At 43.6% G+C, this 18,680-nt stretch overlaps 1 long non-coding RNA gene across 1 annotated transcript; it reads right to left on the minus strand.

Moving 5' to 3' along the window:
* Nucleotides 1-367: 367 nt before the first annotated feature.
* On the minus strand, nucleotides 368-1,894 carry LOC137358842 (uncharacterized). Its single transcript, XR_010971339.1, has 3 exons — nucleotides 1,802-1,894; nucleotides 1,166-1,322; nucleotides 368-912 (listed from the first exon to the last, which is right to left on the minus strand). It is a non-coding gene; the product is annotated as an uncharacterized lncRNA (long non-coding RNA).
* Nucleotides 1,895-18,680: the final 16,786 nt, after the last annotated feature.

Here is an 18,680-nt window from a genome sequence, read left to right on the forward strand (position 1 = left end):
CCCTCTGCTGGTGGATACGGGTGTTTCGGTAAGCCTCCCAATCAGAAAACTCACAATCTGCTGGAGAGTAGTGCATGGTGTAGTCTTCCCCTGACTGAGTAACAATTGCACTCCAGTGATGACTAACTGAAATATTAATCATTAAAGTGCAAAAACACATTAATTTCTGATCAGATTCTCCGACTGACCCGCCATACGCTATGGGAGTGTAGCACATTAAAACCACATTGTATTGTATCTCGGAATTGGTGCATATTTAGCACTTGAACCATAATATAGGAATTAATATTGACAAAGGCACACATTCCAATTAAAACATGAAATAAATGTTTTTTAATTTTATGTTATTTCCATTGCACATCAACACTTACACGATAAACTGCAGTAATTTGTCCACATCGAGTATATCGCGGTGCAGGAAACAGTTACAATAAATGCAGATAAAAGAGACAGACCATTTATTTGTGGCCTGACGTGTTCTAAACCTTCTTTAATAAGATATGAATATAAGAAGCGGTTACAGAACGAACTTCGTATAAACTCTTTTTGAATAAGCAATGATTTTAATCTCTGTGGCAATGTTGGCAATTACATGCGGAGTATTATATCTCAGTATTTGTACAGACAGAGAAATGATCCGAAATCAATTCTCTTTTGTATTTTAATTAAACGGAACACACACACTTTCAGACAAAATGTGGAGAAAAGCCAAATCTAGTTATTTCAACACCAAGTAATCTGGTGATTGATGAAGATAAAGTGATGTTTCAATCGTGAAGTGAAGCACATCCAGCATGTTCACACTGTTGGAAAAGTTCATGCCATTCTCTCAGAATATTTACACAGAATATTTTCCACCAGTCTGTGGTCCACCTTCAGACATCATTTGTCGGAGTTGAGGCTGACTTTTAGCTGAAAGGACAACAGACACGACTTGAGAGGGTTACAACAATGCAAACCATCAAACAAACACATCAAATACTGTATATGATCTCCTAGGAATATTCCTGTTTCTATAAGCCTCCTATTTCAAGATTAACTACACAGAATGTTCTCTCTGATACTTTAGAATCACTGACTGTTGAAAACACCACTGATTATCACATTACTATCAGAACCAGCCGGGACTGTACACATGGAACAAATCATACAGCATTGCTCTTACTGGGTTGATGTCGTCATAAAATGCTTAACCAGACAGTCACTGCCCATCGTTGGTGGAATGTCTGCTATTGTGTACCTATCACAGTGAACATCCTCATTGTCTTCAAGATTGGAGGGAACCAGTAAAGCTGGTTCAGTGCGGGTCTGAGAGCTGTATACTGTGGAGAGAAAGATGATAGATAAATGATTGGACTAAAAGCGAGTTCAGTGCAGATCTGAGAGCTGTATACTGTGGGGAGAAGGATTATGTATTAATGATGGAACTGAAATCGAGTTCAGTTCGGGTCGTCTATCTAAGTGTCAATGAGGTGATGGGGACTGGAATTTGAATGTTTTTCAGCCCCATTCACCGTGTTATTTTCCCGCTGGATGATAGCAGCTGAAGTGGATCTTCTGAGCCTGAATCAGGGAGTTCAGATTGAGCACTTGAAAGATTTCCAGTGGGAGTATTAATAAGAGAGATGTTACAAAAGAAATAACATCAGGAAGTATTTTTTAAATTAAGTCAAGCATTAATTAGATAAATTTCATTTCATCACAACATGAATTTAAATCAACCAGCGGTCTATGAAAACACCGATTGGAATGAAAGTCAAAGTAGTGACAGAGAGCTGGTGACTGTGGGAGTTTAACTCACCGAGAGTGGAGAGATCACCGCTGGCACTTGTCAGTGTGAAGAGATCATCAGGACCACTGTCCAGCAACAAGTGACCATCCTGAGTGTCAATGGCTCCAGTCTGAACATCATCATAATCACCCGGAAGCAGACCTGAGAGGAAATAATGACTTTCACAAAAATCACATGGTAAAACTGAATATTTAGAATGATATCATTAGACGTCAATCTACCCGGGCCTGCCAAGTTTGACTGTGATGTTCAGCTGTAGTGAGATTAGAGGCTGGAGAATGGTAGGACCATGTCGTGTCACGGTAGTTGAGTCTCCATAGACCCATGCTATTCTAAACGCAGCCATTAATCGATTGAAAGACAGGAGCACTGTAGGACATTGGATGGGAGGACTGACAACTGGTGTGTTTGTTAGATGGCAGCACTCAGAGCAAGAGTGACGCTCAGGTTTTCTCATGCCACCCTGGAAGTGATCCTCCAGGCTGCAAGGTCAAGGAGGGAAGTGCTTTTCCCATTGGGATGGCTGAAGGAGGCCGGCTAGGCAGGCAGAGAGGGCCTGGCAGGAGACTGCTGTGGAGGTGAGCAGACGTGAGGTGGTCCCATGTAGGAGGCTTCAGTGCAGGAACAGGATCAATGCCCGGATGTAGTATGGCAAGGTGAGTGCAGTGCCTAACATTAAGCTCACAGTCTTAAATGTCACAAAAGATGAAAATTTAATTGCAGGATGGGTGCCCCCACTCATTGGTTCAGATCCTCCTCCATCATAGTGCACAGCTCAGTGACCGCCTCCCTGGAGAGGCACAATCTTCAGTGACACTGCTGCTCTGTCATTTGCAGGAATCAGAGCCTCTGATGGTAAACCCTCTCTGGTGGGTAGCATCTTCTTCACTCAAGAAGCTGCTTGCGTGCGACTGTGCGCCCTATTCATCCACACTCTCTTCCAGCCTCATGATTCTTGTCACTCTCAAAGAGACCTCAAAACAGGAGTGGCTGACACTAATTGTAAATTGCTGCACTCACTGCTCAAGGTCTCCATTCTTTTTACTTTGTATAAGTATGTTGCCATTCGGAGTGGATGCTCATCCTGAATACTTCTGTTGTGATCGCCAAGATTGGTCAGCCTCCAGATTGCCAATATCGCGAGTCAGTATCGCTCTCCAGTATCACAATGCTTTTCACAGCCAAAACTGACCTTCTCCTTGCTTACAGATGGTGAATCTGTGAAAACTGTTGTTTATTTAGATATACAGCACTGAAACAGGCCCTTCTGCCTATCAACCTGCAAGTCTTTTGGCTGTGGGAAGAAACCGGAGCACCCGGAGGAAATCCACGCAGACACAGGGAGAACTAGCAAACTCCACACAGACAGTACCCAGAATTGAACCCGGATTGCTGGAGCTGTGAGGGTGCGGTGCTAACCACTGCGCCACTGTGCCGCCCTTTTGATGCACCTTCACTAAATTGTTAATAGCTTGGTAAATTGCCATGCATTCCTGTTGAAGAGGCTCAGTTACCTGCCCAGAGCCTTAAACTGCAGCCTCCACCCACCAGCTCTGCCGACTCAGGGAACATCACCGAACAGTGTAAAGACGTCGAGCTTCCTTTGCACCGCGATCCAGCAGCATTTTCCCTTGCAGTCTGTGGTCACTGTGTGAGAAAATTCTGGCCTCCCTTTTAAAGTCACATGTATCCCATTGAATCACCTATCCAACATGCATACAAATTTCGCATTTCACCGCCCAGACAACAGTGTCAGAAAACATCATGAACTGAAAGTTTCATTCCATTATACGACTGGGTTAAATCGACATGATTTTGAGAAATCCAAATTATTTCTCAATTTTTAAAACTAAAATCAGTCAGCAAATCTCCATGTCTTCAGCAGCATCATTTTACAGCGAGTAAGTTCTGATATATTTCATTGTTAATTTTAGATAGCAGATTGCGTTATGGATTAAAAAACGTGATGGCAACAAGTAAAACTGCACCCACCCTCAATACTGGAGGAGTTCCCTTCAGGAATTTCTGATCCAGGATCCGTGTCACCCAAACTGTGACTGGTGTAATATTCAATCTGATTGAGGGACTCAATGGAATCAGCAACTGTTAAACACAAACATGGATGGTTATTGGAGAGATTAATTGTGACGTTCGAGTAAATAACATAATACCGTCCTCATCTGGAGACAATGTCCTGGGCTTTGTTTCTGACACGATTGTGGAACATTCATCACAAAGACTGCAGTGGTTCAAGAGCAACTAGGGATGGAGCATAAATGTTGGCTCATACAGACAGCAGTTAAAACAATACACAGTACAGCTGGTGGGTTAGATTTCAGACATCAGAGCAGAGACAATAGTGTAAAACATAGTCGGTCAGCACAGTTTCTACATCTAGATCCTGTCCACCCTGCCCCGTCTCTTTCCCTTTCAGAGTCTCAAACGGCCGGTGGTGGCTCCAAAACCGAACCCCACCCCAGATAATGGGGCAGGAAAGAGTGCAAGGAGGCTAATAACGGATTTGTTCTAAGAGTCATAGAGTCAAAAAGCACAGAAATAGGCCCTTTGGCCCACCGCATCCATGCCGACCATAATGCCGATCTATACTAATCCCACCTGCTTGCATTAATTCCATCTCCCTTTATGCCTTGCTCATTCAAGTGCCTGTCCAGATGCCTCTTAAATGTTGCTACTGTTACACCCTCCACCACCTCCGCAGGCAGTTCATTCCAGAAAGCCACTATTCTTTGAGTGAAAAATTTACCCATTTTATCTCCTTTCAATCTCCTCCCTCTCACCTTAAATCGATGCCCTCTGGTTTTTGTCACCATTAACATGGGAAACAGACTCGGGCTATCTACCTTATCTATGCCTCTCATAATTTTATATACCTCTGTCATGCCCCGTCACAGCCTCCTTCGCTCCAGGGAAAGCAGACCCAGCCTATCCAATCTCTCTTTATACCTCAAGCCCTCCAAACCAGGTAACATCCTTCTGAATCTTTTCTGCACCCTCTCGAGCTTAATCACATCTTTCCTGTCGTGCAGCGAACAGAACTGCACACAGGACAAACCAATGATATGTACAACTGTAAAATTACGTCGCAACTCTTGTACTCAATGCCTCGGTTAATGTCGGCAAGCATGCCATACGCCTTCTTCACCAGCCTGCCTACCAGTGTTGCCACTTTCAGGGAACTATGTACATGCACACCAAGGTCTCTCTGCTCAACAACACTCCCCAGGGCACTGCCATTACCTATATATGGCCTGCCCTTGTTTAACTTCCCAAAATGCATCTCTTTGCAATTGTCTGCATTAATTTCCATTTGCCAATCTTTTCCTTGCCCACTTCTCCAGTTGATCTATATCCTGCTGTAACCTTAGACAACCTTCTTCACTGTCCACTATACCACCAATTTTTGTGTCATCTGCAAACTTACTAATCTTCCCCCGGACATTCTCATCCAAGTCATGAATATATATAACGAACAACAGAGGGTCCAGCACCGATCCTTGCGGCACACCCCTGGTCACCAGCCTCCAATCTGATAAACAAATCACTGCCACTACCCTCTGCCTCCAATCACCAAGCCAATTTTGTATTCAATTGGCTACCTCACCCTGGACCCCATGTGTTTGAACCTTCCCGATCAACCTACCATGCAGGACCTTGTCAAAGGCCTTGCTAAAGTCCATGCAGACAACGTCCATCGCCCTGCCCTCGTCAATCTCTTGGTCACCTCCTCAAAAACCTCAATCAAATTCATGAGACATCATTTCCCACGCACAAATCCATTCTGACTGGCCCGAATGAGACCATGCCTTTCCAGATGCATATAAATCCTGTCTCTCAGAATCCCTTCCAATAACTTTCCCACCATTGATGTAAGGCTCACCAGCCTGCAGTTCGCTGGCATATTCCTGCTTCCGCTCTTAAATAAATGCACACATTAGCGATCCTCCTGTCTTCTGGTACCTCACCTGTGGCTAACGATGATACTAAAATTTCTGCCAGGGGCCCAGCAACATCCTGCCTTGCTTCCTATAGCATCCTAGGATACACCTGGTCAGACCCTGGAGATTTATCCACCTTAATGAGCTTTGAAAACTCCAAAACCTTCTCCTTTTTAATGTTGATGCGCTTCAGGATATCGGTGTTTCCTCTCTTGAACTCACTACCTTCCATGACCTTCTGCACGGTAAACACAGACGAAACGTATTCATTTAAGACCTTGTCCATTTTCCGTAGCTCCATACATCAATTGCCACATTGATCCTTAAGGGGACCCACTCTCTCCTTAGTTACCATTTTATTCTCAATATACTTGTAGAATCTTTTACGATTCTCCTTTATCTAATCAGCCAGGGAAATCATCTTTGTGTGTTTTGTTGTAACCTGAGTAATTTATATCAATGGTCAAATTGCCCTCCAAATATATCTCAGGACAGAACTTATATAGGTTTGGCAGTGTTGCTGCCCCAGTATCAAGGTGCAGAGTTTGCAGATTTCCTGTTAAACTTCAGAATACAAATTGTTAGAATAAGTATTTTCTAGAAACCACCAAGTTCAGGTCAGGAGTTCCTGATGAGAACGTGTTTCTGACCCAGAAATCCAGTCACATAGAGAAATAAAATTTGAGTCAATGTGACTGTCTCCTCCTGAGAGCAGTGACTATTTATGGTCTAGTTTAAATGGAATAAAAACTTTGCATACGAATATATTGTGTGATTGGTGGATGGTATTGTGCACTGGAACTCCTGTCTCCTCATCCCCAAAGAAACTGAATCCTGGTCAGGTACCAGAATCCAGTTGAGTGAAATGTAATAACTGAGGCCCACAGGAATGCTCTAGGCCTGGGTCATGGCCTGGACTACTTCAAAAGATAAATTGCAGCCCAAATTACAAACAAACAGAAATCACGTTATTTAAGCACTAACGACGAGTGGGAATCTTCCCAAACCCATTGCTCTTCTTAGTTTACACACAGATATAGGCACACTCGCACTGTGATAGGACTCCTTCACATGGGGATAGCGAGCGGATTTCTGACAGTGTTCAGTCAGTAAACTGACCATTAAAATGCGATGTTTAAGTGGAAGTGACATTTGTCTCGTGAAAATTCGGTATGAAATGAAAAGCACAGACCTGAACGTTGGACCTGATAGGAATCCTTGCCAGGTGGAACATTCCCAATCTCTTCATAAATTGCTTGGTACAAACCAGCCGGTGAACCCTTGCCGCTAGTGACAGAACCTGTCAGATGGAGGGTCGGGAGATTAAAGTTTAGTTGCAACCCACGAGCGTTTAACAGTAAATTATCTGCGAACACATCCAAATCGCAGATATAGTGACAGTAAAGAGACAATGCCAGGTATTGTGAATGTGGAGTAGTTTTGTTGTGCGTATTTTTGTTTATGTCTATGTGTCTATTTTTCCACATACTCATATGTTGACCTGCAGCAGACTGGGGAGAAACGTGTTCACTGAGGAAAAGTTCAATCAAGTTTGTTAGAAACGATCTCCCTCTGACAAAGCCATGCTGACTATCCCTGATTAATGCCTGCCTCTCCATGTAGAGATTAATCCTGTTCCTCCGGATTTTTTCCAATAGTTTCCCTACTGCTGATGTTAGATTCACTGGCCAGCAATTACCTGGTATATCCCTGCTACTCCTCTTGAATAATGGTACCACATTCACTGTCCTTCAGTCCTCTGGTACATCTCCTGTGACCAGATAGGATTTGAAAATGTGTGCCAAATCCCCTGTTATCTCATCCCTTGTCTCACATAGCTGCCGGTTCACATCTCAACTGGGTCTGGAGATTTATCCAGTTTGAGCCCACTAAAATAGCTAATACTTCCTACCTTTCAATGCTAATTTGTTCAAGGACATCAGAATCCCCCTCCCTGATCTTCTCACCGACATCGTCCCTCTTCATGGGGAACACAGATGAAAAGTAATCTTTTAAAACCTAATCTACGTCCTCTGGCTCCACACACAGATGGCCACTCTGGTCCCTAATCGGCCCTACTCCTCCTATTTCCCTTAATATACTTAAAACATGCCTTGCGGTGTCCATTATCTTGCTTGGCAGTGTTTTGCATGTCCCCTCTTCGCTCTCCTAATTCATTTTGTAAGTATCTCCAACACTTTCTATACTCCTCTAGGGCCTCCAGCGTTTTCAGCGCTCTGAATCTGCCATCAGCCTCCTTATCCGAATCTCTATATCCCTTGACATCCACTATATCCCTGGACTTGTTGGTCCGACCCTTCAACTTTATGGGAACATTTTGGCCCTGAGCTCTCACGACTTCCTTTTTGAAGGTAACAGACCATGGGATCCAGGGCAATTTGGTAAAGTGGATCAAAAATTGGCTTAGTGGCAGGAGGCAGAGGGTGATGGTCGAAAGTTGCTATTGCGAGTGGAAGCCAGTGACCAGTGGTGTACTACTGGAATCGATGCTGGGACCCTTGCTAATACACTGTATCTCAATGATTTAGATGTAAATATAGGAGGTATGATCAGTAAGTTCTCAGATAACAGAAAAATTGGTGGTGTCGTAAACAGTGAGGAGGAACGCCTTATATTTCAGGACGAAATAGATGGGCTGGTAAGATGGGTGGGATAGTAGCAAATAGAATTTAATCCTGAGTACTGTGAGATGATGCATTTTGGGAGGACGTACAAGGCAAGGGAATATACAATGGATGGTAGGACCCGAGGGAGTTCAGAGTGTCTCAGGGACCTTGGTGGACTTGTTGTTAAATCGCTGAAGGCACAGGGAGATACGGTGGTTCGGAAGGACATATGGGATACTTGCCTTTATTAGCCGAGGCAGAGCATATATGAGCAGGAAGGTTATGATCAAGCTGTATAAAACGCTAGTTAGGCCACAGCTGGAGTACTGTTTACAGTTCCGGGCAACACACTATAGGAAGGATGTGATTGCACGGGAGAGGGTGCAGAGGAGATTCACCAGGATGTTGTAAGGGCTGGATTATTTCAGCTATGTCGAGAGGCTGGATAGGCTAGGGTTGTTTTCTTCAGAGCAGAAAAGGCTGAGGGGGTCCTGACTGAGGGATACAAAATTATGAAGGGCATTGATAGGACAGATAGGAAGAAACGGTTTCCATTAGCGGAGGGTTCCGTTACCGGGGGGCATTGATTTAACATTAGGGGCAGAAAGTTTAGAGGGGATTTGAGGAAAAAAAATATTCACCCAGAGGATGGTTGGAGTCTGGAACACACTGCCTGAACAGATGGTTGAGGCAGGAACCCTCACAACATTTAAGGTGTTTAGATGAGCACGCAAAACACCATAGCGTAGAAGGCTAAGAGCCAAGTGCTGGAAAATGAGATCAGCATAGATAGGTGCTTGATTGTTGGCACAGACACCATGGGCTAGAGGGCCTGTTTATGTGCTGTATAACTCTATTACCCGATGACTCTATGACCTGCTCTCGTGCTTTTTATCATTTGTAAACTACTGCAAGTCTAGTGAGGTTACAAATCTTGATCTTATCCGCTTTAGGACGGTCTTGTTTCAGAACCTGTTCTGGTTCGGTCCTTGGCAGAGATACCAGGCCTATGCTGTCCTAGCTACAGAATCTTTCTTCATAAGAGAGAGAGAGTGCTATTTCTATAAAAACTCTATATTATTATGAATCATCATGAAAAAACATGAATAGGATGGGAATAGAGGAGTATGGTCCTCGTAAGCGCAGAAGGTTGTAATTTAGACAGGCATCAAGATCGGCCCAGGCTTGCAGGGCTGAATGACCTGTTCCTGTGCTTTACTGTTCTTTGTTCTTTGTTGTTCCAAAAGTGTTTTTTATTAAGAGGCCCATTACTTATAATAAATCAGGAGTGAGTAGGATGGGTGAAATATGACTGGAAGCGTTGCTTTGGATGCAGAAGGTCCTATACAAGTATCACCTGTCAAAATAACAGACAGACCCGGTTAGACAGCTCGTGATTGGATGCCCACAGCCAGAATCTGAAGGGATGGAACTGCTGCCCAATGGATGAAGGAAGATTAACAGTCAATTAAATAGCTTGAATGCACAGCCCTAGAATGTCAATTAAACTTCCTGATCCATTGTTACAAGAAGTAAACTCTTCCAAAGTTTCATGTATTATGTGCTCTACTCTTCAGTGAATGTAGACACTTCAAATCACTCTCCCTTTTAAATGTCAGATTTTACTAATTCCGCAGCACATTGAATGGAGACAGTCAGCAAAAAACAGAAAGAAATACAATGTATTTCCAAGAAGGCCACTTGACAGTCCACAGAAAGCTGCAGTGGACATAGAGTTTAGCAAGTATATGACACAATATCTGGGATTTTGTGTTGGATCCGCGGTAAGATATAAGCCTCACCTCTTCTGATTGACGTTTTCTGTATAATCACCATCAGTGAGATCAACACACAGATTAGCAGAACTCCGAAGAAGACCGCAACTAGGATGGAAGTAGTTTTATATCCCTGTTCTTAATGACAACAATACAGAAAGGTTTAACACAGACACAGTCTGGCTTGCATGATACAGTATTTACAGTACGTATTTAATAATTATATCCATTGCGTCTGGGCAATGAGTCGGGCTGAAGATTCCCCAGTATGTGTGTTGTACATTGCACAAGAGGAAAGTGTGAGCCAACCTAAATTACAGAGACAGTGCCCCCATGTTTCTGATGAGTACAGGGCAGTTCAGGTACAGCCAGAGACTGGGATTAGCGGAATTTCAAACAGACCATTTGAAATATGCGGTGAGGAAAAAAAATGTTCCGGTCAGTGAGAACGTGCTCATTGTATCTTCAGACAGTGACAACAATAGCAATTCAACGAATGCAAACCCTAACACTAGCTGGAATAGTAATAATGGTAAGTACCTGCAGATGTGGATGGGAAAGCATTTGGAGGCACATCGAGCCCTGTGGAATATATTGTACAAAACGTTCAGGAAGATGAAATTTCAGCACTTTCCATTTAAACGATAAATACTGTTCTTAATTTCCCGAATTAATGAGTCAATTTAGCCATACAAGGAACCCTAACCCCACTCTCCAAACCCTGCCACCCTCACCAGAACAAATCACACTGGCATCTTCCTTATGATCACAGTCAGATTGAGTCGGCGATGAGGAAGGACAGTCGGCCAGAGAAGATTCGCTTCCAGTGCACTTCACCTCATCCAGCCAGATAACACCGTCACCCTGGGAAAAAGTAGCCCCTATTGGCGCCAATAGAGCGTGACCACAATCCAGCTGTCTGCAGACAACATTGGCATCGGCCATGTTCCAGGAGTCATCACACACCGTGCCCCAGCTGTTATTGCACAATATCTCCACTCTCCCGGAGCAGTTGGTGTTACCTCCAAACAGGCGCAACCATTGTCCCGAATCTGTCAAAGAGAATCAATTATTATTATTGATGTAGTATAAGACAGGAGTACAAGTCAGATAGTTGGTATAATAAAGAGGAAGTAGCACCTGGTGAAAGCACACGTTTACAATCATATTCTCGAATGCAGTCCTTTGCTCTGTGGGGCTGCTCCTTAGTTACTTTTGCTTCTGTTGAGAAGAGAAACATGCTGACTGTATCAGACACAAATGTTTTAAATGACACTGGCACATTGAGAGGTTTGTTGTGTTACCTGAACAAACAATGCCAGCATCCTCCCTGTGTTCACAGTTGTGTTTACCCCACGGTTTTGTTTGACAGTGCCAAAGGAACGATTCGTGTGAAATACACTCGATTCGATCGAGCCAAATGGGTCCGGATCCTGCTCCGAATGACTGAGCGGAATAATCGATAGAACTGAGGGGACCGCACTCTAACTGTTTACAGATCACTTCTGCATCAGCTCTATCAAGTGTATCCGAGCACACTGTTCCCCAGGTGCCATTGTAGAACACTTCCACTCTCCCCTCACAGCGATGCTTCCCATTCACCAGCCGCAGCTCTTTGTGCTCTGTCAATGACACAAGAAATATCCCGTTGTTTAGATTGATAACTCGTTGTTTGTTTATACTGCACAACTCAACACATGCTGCACCGGTTGTGTTCACTGATTGCCGGTACGTATTTCAGAAAAGTGACAGAAATACACCGACAGCCCATAATGTAATAAAGAATAATCAACATAGATTTCGCAACAGAAGGACAAACAAGGTTATTGAATGCTTTGAAGTAATTACAGAAAGATAATGGTGATAATTCAGTCGACGCAATATGCATGTTCTTTTTTTTTCCAAAAGGCCTCTGACAAGGTAGCATATAGTCAGATCATGACTGGAGACAGAGCATTTGGAGTCAAGAGATCAGTGGAAGAATGGTAGAAAACTCGCTGCAAAGCACACTGTCATTGTTAAAGCTGGTAACCCAGAATGGCGGAAGGTGGGAAGTGGTGTTACACAGGGCTGGGATTATTGCTGCTTAATATTTACATGAAAGATTTGGATTTAGACAAGGGAGACATCATTTCAAAATGTAAGAAGACAGCAATTTGGGGATTTAGTTAACACTAAGTAAGACAGACAAAATATGGGAATACGTTAATAAGCAGGTCGAATGGGCATACAATTGCCAAATGAGTTGAATACAGATAAGTCTAAGGTGGTCAGTGTTGATAGGAAGAATAAAGAGGCCACGTACGTCTTGTAAAATAAGAGTGAAAATGATGTAGAGCAGCAAAGAGATCTCGGGATAAGAGACACTAATCACTAGTTAACTGACAGAGATCGAAGCTAGTGATCATAAATATAGGATAATCATGAATACATCTAATAAGAAATTCAGGAGAACTTTTTTATTCTTACCCAGGGAGTGGTTTGAATTTTGAATTCCGAACACATGCAATTGTTGAGGTGATTAGCAGTGATGCCTTTCAGGTAAAGCTGTATCGGTACATGACGGAAAAAGAAGTATGTGGATATGCAAAGAGGGTTAGATGCAGTAATGTGAGAACAAAGAGAACAAAGATAATTACAGCACAGGAACAGGTCCTTCGGCCCTCCAAGCCTGCGCCGATCCAGATCCTCTCTCTAAACATGTCGCCTATTTTCTAAGGTTCTGTATCTCTTTTCTTCCTGCCCATTCATGTATCTGTCTAGATACATCTTAAAAGACTCCATCGTGCCCGCATCTACCACCTCCGCTGGCAATGCGTTCCAGGTGCCCACCACCCTCTGCGTAAAGAACTTTCCACGCATATCCCCCCTAAACTTTTCCCCTTTCACTTTGAACTCGTGTCCTCTAGTAATTGAAACCCCCACTCTGGGAAAAAGCCTCTTGCTATCCACCCTGTCTATACCTCTCATGATTTTGTACACCTCAATCAGGTCCCCCCTCAACCTCCGTCTTTCTAATGAAAATAATCCTAATCTGCTCAACCTCTCTTCATAGCTAGCGCCCTCCATACCAGGCAACATCCTGGTGAACCTCCTCTGCACCCTCTCCAAAGCATCCACATCCTTTTGATAATGTGGCGACCAGAACTGTACGCAGTATTCCAAATGTGGCCGAACCAAAGTCCTATACAACTGTAACATGACCTGCCAACTCTTGTACTCAATGCCCCGTCCGATGAAGGAAATCATGCCGTATGCCTTCTTGACCACTCTATTTACCTGCGTTGCCACCTTCAGGGAACAGTGGACCTGAACACCCAAATCTCTCTGGACATCAATTTTCCCCAGGACTTTTCCATTTACTGTATAAGTATACTGTATAATGTGGGGTGATACTCGTGGGCAACATAAACACCACATTGACCAGTTATGCCGAATGGCCAGATTCTGTGCTGTCCATTGCATGTCGTTCGATGTAATATCTTCCCTGTGAAGCCACGTGCACAACACTACGGAAAATGGGCACATGGAAGCACCGTTACCTGAACACATGATCCTCACATCTTCTTTATGAGAACAGTCGTGGTTACCCCACGATGCTGAGGGACATTCCCAGAGAAATGATTCGTTACCGGAACACTTCAGTTCATCCAACCAAACTGGCCCTGAGCCTGGTCCACAAGATGTAGGAAGTGCCATGTCCAATGCCTTTCCACAACCCAGCTGTTTGCAAACCACGTCAGCGTCCGCCAGATCCCAGGAATCATCGCAAACTGAGCCCCATGTCCCATTGTAATAAATCTCCACTCGGCCAGTACATGGGCTTCCACCGTCAGACAGCCTTAACTGCGCGTGTTCTGTTGGACAATAGTACAGGAGGATTATACTTTCAATACACATTCACCTCATCACTCAATACAACTCATTGTACCATCACCAGCTGAAAAAAAGAACTCGTTAAATGTGCCGTTGACAGGTAAATAAAACTTTTCAACTGAATTGTTTACACTACTTCTTACATTGATTGTAAAGAACAGAAATGGTTCAGTTAACCTTCTACATCTGACTTTGACAAGTTATGGTCTCCAGTTCCCCTTTTATGTTTTAAACATTATGTGCGTTGTTGTACAGGCATTCACTCACATGATTAACAGTCAATTTATACTCATGTACTGTTACTGTATCTGTTCCTGGTCCATGTATGTTGCCCTTATTTGGTACCTTGGACGGACATTTACTGCCATTTCCTATTTCCTTGATTTCGAATAACAAGTGAATTGCATTTATCTAGCGCCGTTAATGTGATAAAACATCTCAAGGCACGATACAGGAGTGATGTCAAAGACATTTTAACATGGAACACCTAAGAATATATTTAATATATATAAGATGACCAAAAGCTAAGTCAAAGAGTTAGTTTTTATGGGGCGTCTTAACGCAGGAAAGAGTGGTTGCCAGGCAGAGAGATTTAAGGAATTAATTCTACAGCGTATGACCTCCGCAGCTAGAGACACGGCCGAAGATGCTGTGCTATTAAACTCAGGAATGCTCAAGAAGCCAGAACTAAGAGCTGTCAGACTGGAACCGATGGCAAAGACAGGAGCTGTGAGGTCAAGAAGGGAATTGAAAATAGGGATGAGAATTTTAAAATCGCGCATTGCAGAACAATGTAGGTCAGTCAGCACAGGGCAGATGGCTAAGTGGCACTTGGTCGAGACAGCAGATTTTGCAGAGGTTGTAACTAGGGAAGCCAGCCAGGAGTGCATTAGAATCATCGAGCTTAGAGGGAACAAAGCAATCGACAATACTAGATAAGGGCAAAGTAGGGTGATGTTATGGAGGTGAAAATAGACAGTGTTAATCATTGTTTGGATATGTGATAGAGAACTCACCTCGGGGTCAAATATAATACAAAGGTCACAAGCAGTCTGGCTGAGTAGCACACTGTTGGTATGGAAAGGAATGGAGTTTGTGGCAAGGGAAGAGATGCGATGGGGACTGATGGCTTGTATCTTTTCAATACTGAGTTTGAGGAATTTTTTGCTAATGCAGTACTGAAAGCCAGACAGGAATTCTGACAGTGTACAGGCTGTGGAGGGATCACGAGAGTTGGATGTGAGGTCGAGTTGGATACTGTGAGCTACATGTGGAAACTGAGGCTGTGTTTGCGGATGTCACTGAAAGGCAGCATGTAAATGAGAAATGAGTTGTCGAAGGATAGATCCTTTGGTGACACGATAGGCGACTTTGCAGGAGCGGGAAGAGAAGCCATTGCAGATAAATTTCTGACTATGACCGTATAGATAAGACTGGAACCAGCTGGGTGTTAATGGAAAGGGCTTGGAGCAGAATTCCATGATCACTCATATCAAAAGCTGTATGCAAGTCAAGAATGATCAGAAGGCACCGGTTACATTTGTTACAATCACTTAGGAGGTCATTTGAGAAATTAAAACATGCAACTCCATAAAAGATGAGCATGGATTTGGGTGGCGTCAACACATTCAAAGACTTTGGCGAGGTATGAACAGTTGGAGCCGGGGCAGTAATTTGCATGGACAGGTGGTCAATGGCTCCTTTTTGAGGAGAGGTTGATGACTGCTGATTTGAAGGACATGGGGCTGAGCATGAAGAGAGAGAAAGAGAGAGAGAGAGAGAGCGAGAGAGCGAGAGAGAGAGAGAGAGAGAGAATCGTTAATATTGTCAGCTAACATGGGGACCAGGAAGTGAATGTGTGTGTTCGGCAGTTTAGTAGAAATAAGGTGCAGGCAGCAATATGTGGATTTCATCAACAGCACAGGTACAGAGAGAGCGTGGGGAATTCTTGGAGAGAAACAAGAAATGCCAAATCAGGGTGATGGTATGGGGTGGGGGTGGGGAATTGATAGGAAGTTAGGCCTGGTGGGTTGGGGAAGAAAGGGAAGCAGTGGAAGGCGACTGAACTGACATTTTTGAACTTTGTAACAAAAAATCCACGAGCTCCTCTCACTTACTTTTGGATTTGAGGGTGGACGAGGCAGGGGAGTGGTTCAGGAGGAAGATTTGTGATGGAGAAGATATGCTTTGCATTTTCTTTGCCTTCCTGGATGATATTTGACTAACGCGTGGTTTTAGTGAAGAACAGTTGGACCCGATGATGCTTTATGCAATTGATCCATTCAGTATTATATTACCAGATAGTTCACCAGATGTCACCGTGCCTTTCTGGTTTTTTATTTGATTCTTTCAGGGGATGTGGGTGCCACTGGCAAGGCCAGAATTTGTTTAATCCACCCTACATATTTCTTTCACTTCATACTGGAGAATGTAACGTCTACAAGTTCTACCCTTGAACATCAGCCTTACAATATGCAGTATCTTCGTGTAGAACTATGTTCTAGGGTTGCGTTGATTATAAAATTATCATAAATCAATTTAATATTAATTGCATAAAAGAATCACTTACTTTTGCAAGGATGGGAATCTGCCTTTGACAATGAAGATATTTGTGTAATTTGAGAAACGTAAACCGCATGTCTGAACAGAGAATATGCAGACCTCTCTGTCCAGACAGGCTGGTGCTATTATTTTCAATGAGCAAACAAAACTTGTGAGGCACATTAGCAATTGCTATTGTCTGTAAAAGATCAATGTACTAAACTACTAATTATGTCAATATACGACTGTTGGACCGGACCAAAGAGGATAGAAAACAAGATCTCTCTGCAAAATACTGGACAGGATCAGGAAATGTCCTCTGGACAATTGAAATCCAGATGTGTAGACCTTCTGGTTGAGCAGCAAACCAGTATTTAAACTGGCGTGGAGAAAAATTATTGGACTAATTGCGTCAGGCACTTTGGAGAATAAAAATCAGCGATGTGACCCATCAGAGAGAGAAGTAGAAGACAAGGAGAAGACACATGGCTTCTGTAGGTGGACATAAATGCTGGGTGGAGCTGAACATCTACCTAACTGAAGAACAAGATGAAATACTCCACTGTGTCCAGTGACTGAGTGTGTAATAACCATTCAGCACTGTAAACCTCTGACGTGAAACGCTGGAATACATTGATTTCCGCTGTGTCCGAAGCAAATACTTACTGTAAACAAACGGTATCAAATCTGAATCATTAACTGTCTCATATGTTGTAAGTTCCACTCTGTCATTGGTAAATAAATGTTCGTTGGAACAACCCCAAAGCATATGTCCATACTTACATTCTGCATAATGCAACATCCCTGGAACATATGCCCGCATTGACATGCTGCACAATGGAACTTTCAAGCATCGAGTCTGAAACATCTGTCTACTTTTATACACAGCCTAATGAAACTTACACCAGCTCAAATCCCACACAGCTACCTCCACTTAAATACTGTACAATGGAACTGATTGCAAGCTCGGCGCCGGATTTGATACCAGAGCTGAGATTCCAATTCCATATTCTATTTATCACAAGGGCGTTATCTTTCACCTCTATCATCCTTCAGCTCCATTCCTGCCTCAGCCCATCTGCTGCTGAAATGCTCACCCATGCTTTGTTGCCTGCAGAACCGACTATTTTAATGTTCTCCTGGGCCATCACCCGTCCTGCACCCTCCATAAACATCAGCTCATCCGAAGCATTGTTGCCTGTCCTACATGAAGCCTCTCTCAGGAGCGCCACTGTACTCACTGATGTAGACTGGTTTCCCTGCCACCAATGCCTCGAGTTTTCAATTATGATCTTCATCTTTAGACCCTTCATGCTCCCCCCCTGCCATCAGTATAACCTCCTCCAGCCTGAATCATTTCAAGAGCTCTGCTTTTCTCTGAATCCAGCTTCTTGTCCATCACCCACTTCCATCTCCACAACTTTCAGTCTTGCCTTTAACCATCTAACCCACCAGGTCAGAATTTCCACCCGAAATATCTCTGTGTCTCCGGCTCTTCAAATCCAACCTTCTGCCAAAGAATTTAGTCACTCACTCCAACATCTCTTTGTTTGGCTCTGTGTCAGTTTTCTGTCCGATTACACTCCTGATAAACTCTTTGTAATGTAGGTGTTTACTGAAAGTTCTGTCATAAAAAGTTCTTGTTGCTTAATTGTGCCCGTGTCCTCTCTCTCTCTGCACACCACCCCCATCCAGCCCCAGATCCCCCAGCGCCCACCATCCTCACCCCCACTACCTGAATGAAATTACTGGTTTGAGACACCCAGGAACAAATGACCTATATTACGACTTTTCTGAGCAGATTAGACATTTCACTTTTATGTTTTTGTAAAAACGGTGAAGAATTTGTTCACCTGCACACAGGACCCCGACATCCATACTGTCAGTCAGAGACGAAGTCAATGTGAATAAGCTGCAGTTCTGGAGCTGCAATTCGTTTCCTTCACATTGGACATCATTCACCCAGACGGGTCCTTCACTCTTTCCATCCTTTGAATAGTTATAACTGGCTGTCGCTTCACCGCAGCCCAGCTGTGTACAGACCACGTTGGCATCATTCAGGGTCCAGTGTCTATCCTGCAATCTCCCCCAGCTGCCGGTGTAGTAAATCTCC

The sequence above is a fragment of the Heterodontus francisci genome, unplaced genomic scaffold, assembly GCF_036365525.1.
Source record: "Heterodontus francisci isolate sHetFra1 unplaced genomic scaffold, sHetFra1.hap1 HAP1_SCAFFOLD_157, whole genome shotgun sequence".
Lineage (NCBI taxonomy): Eukaryota > Metazoa > Chordata > Chondrichthyes > Heterodontiformes > Heterodontidae > Heterodontus > Heterodontus francisci.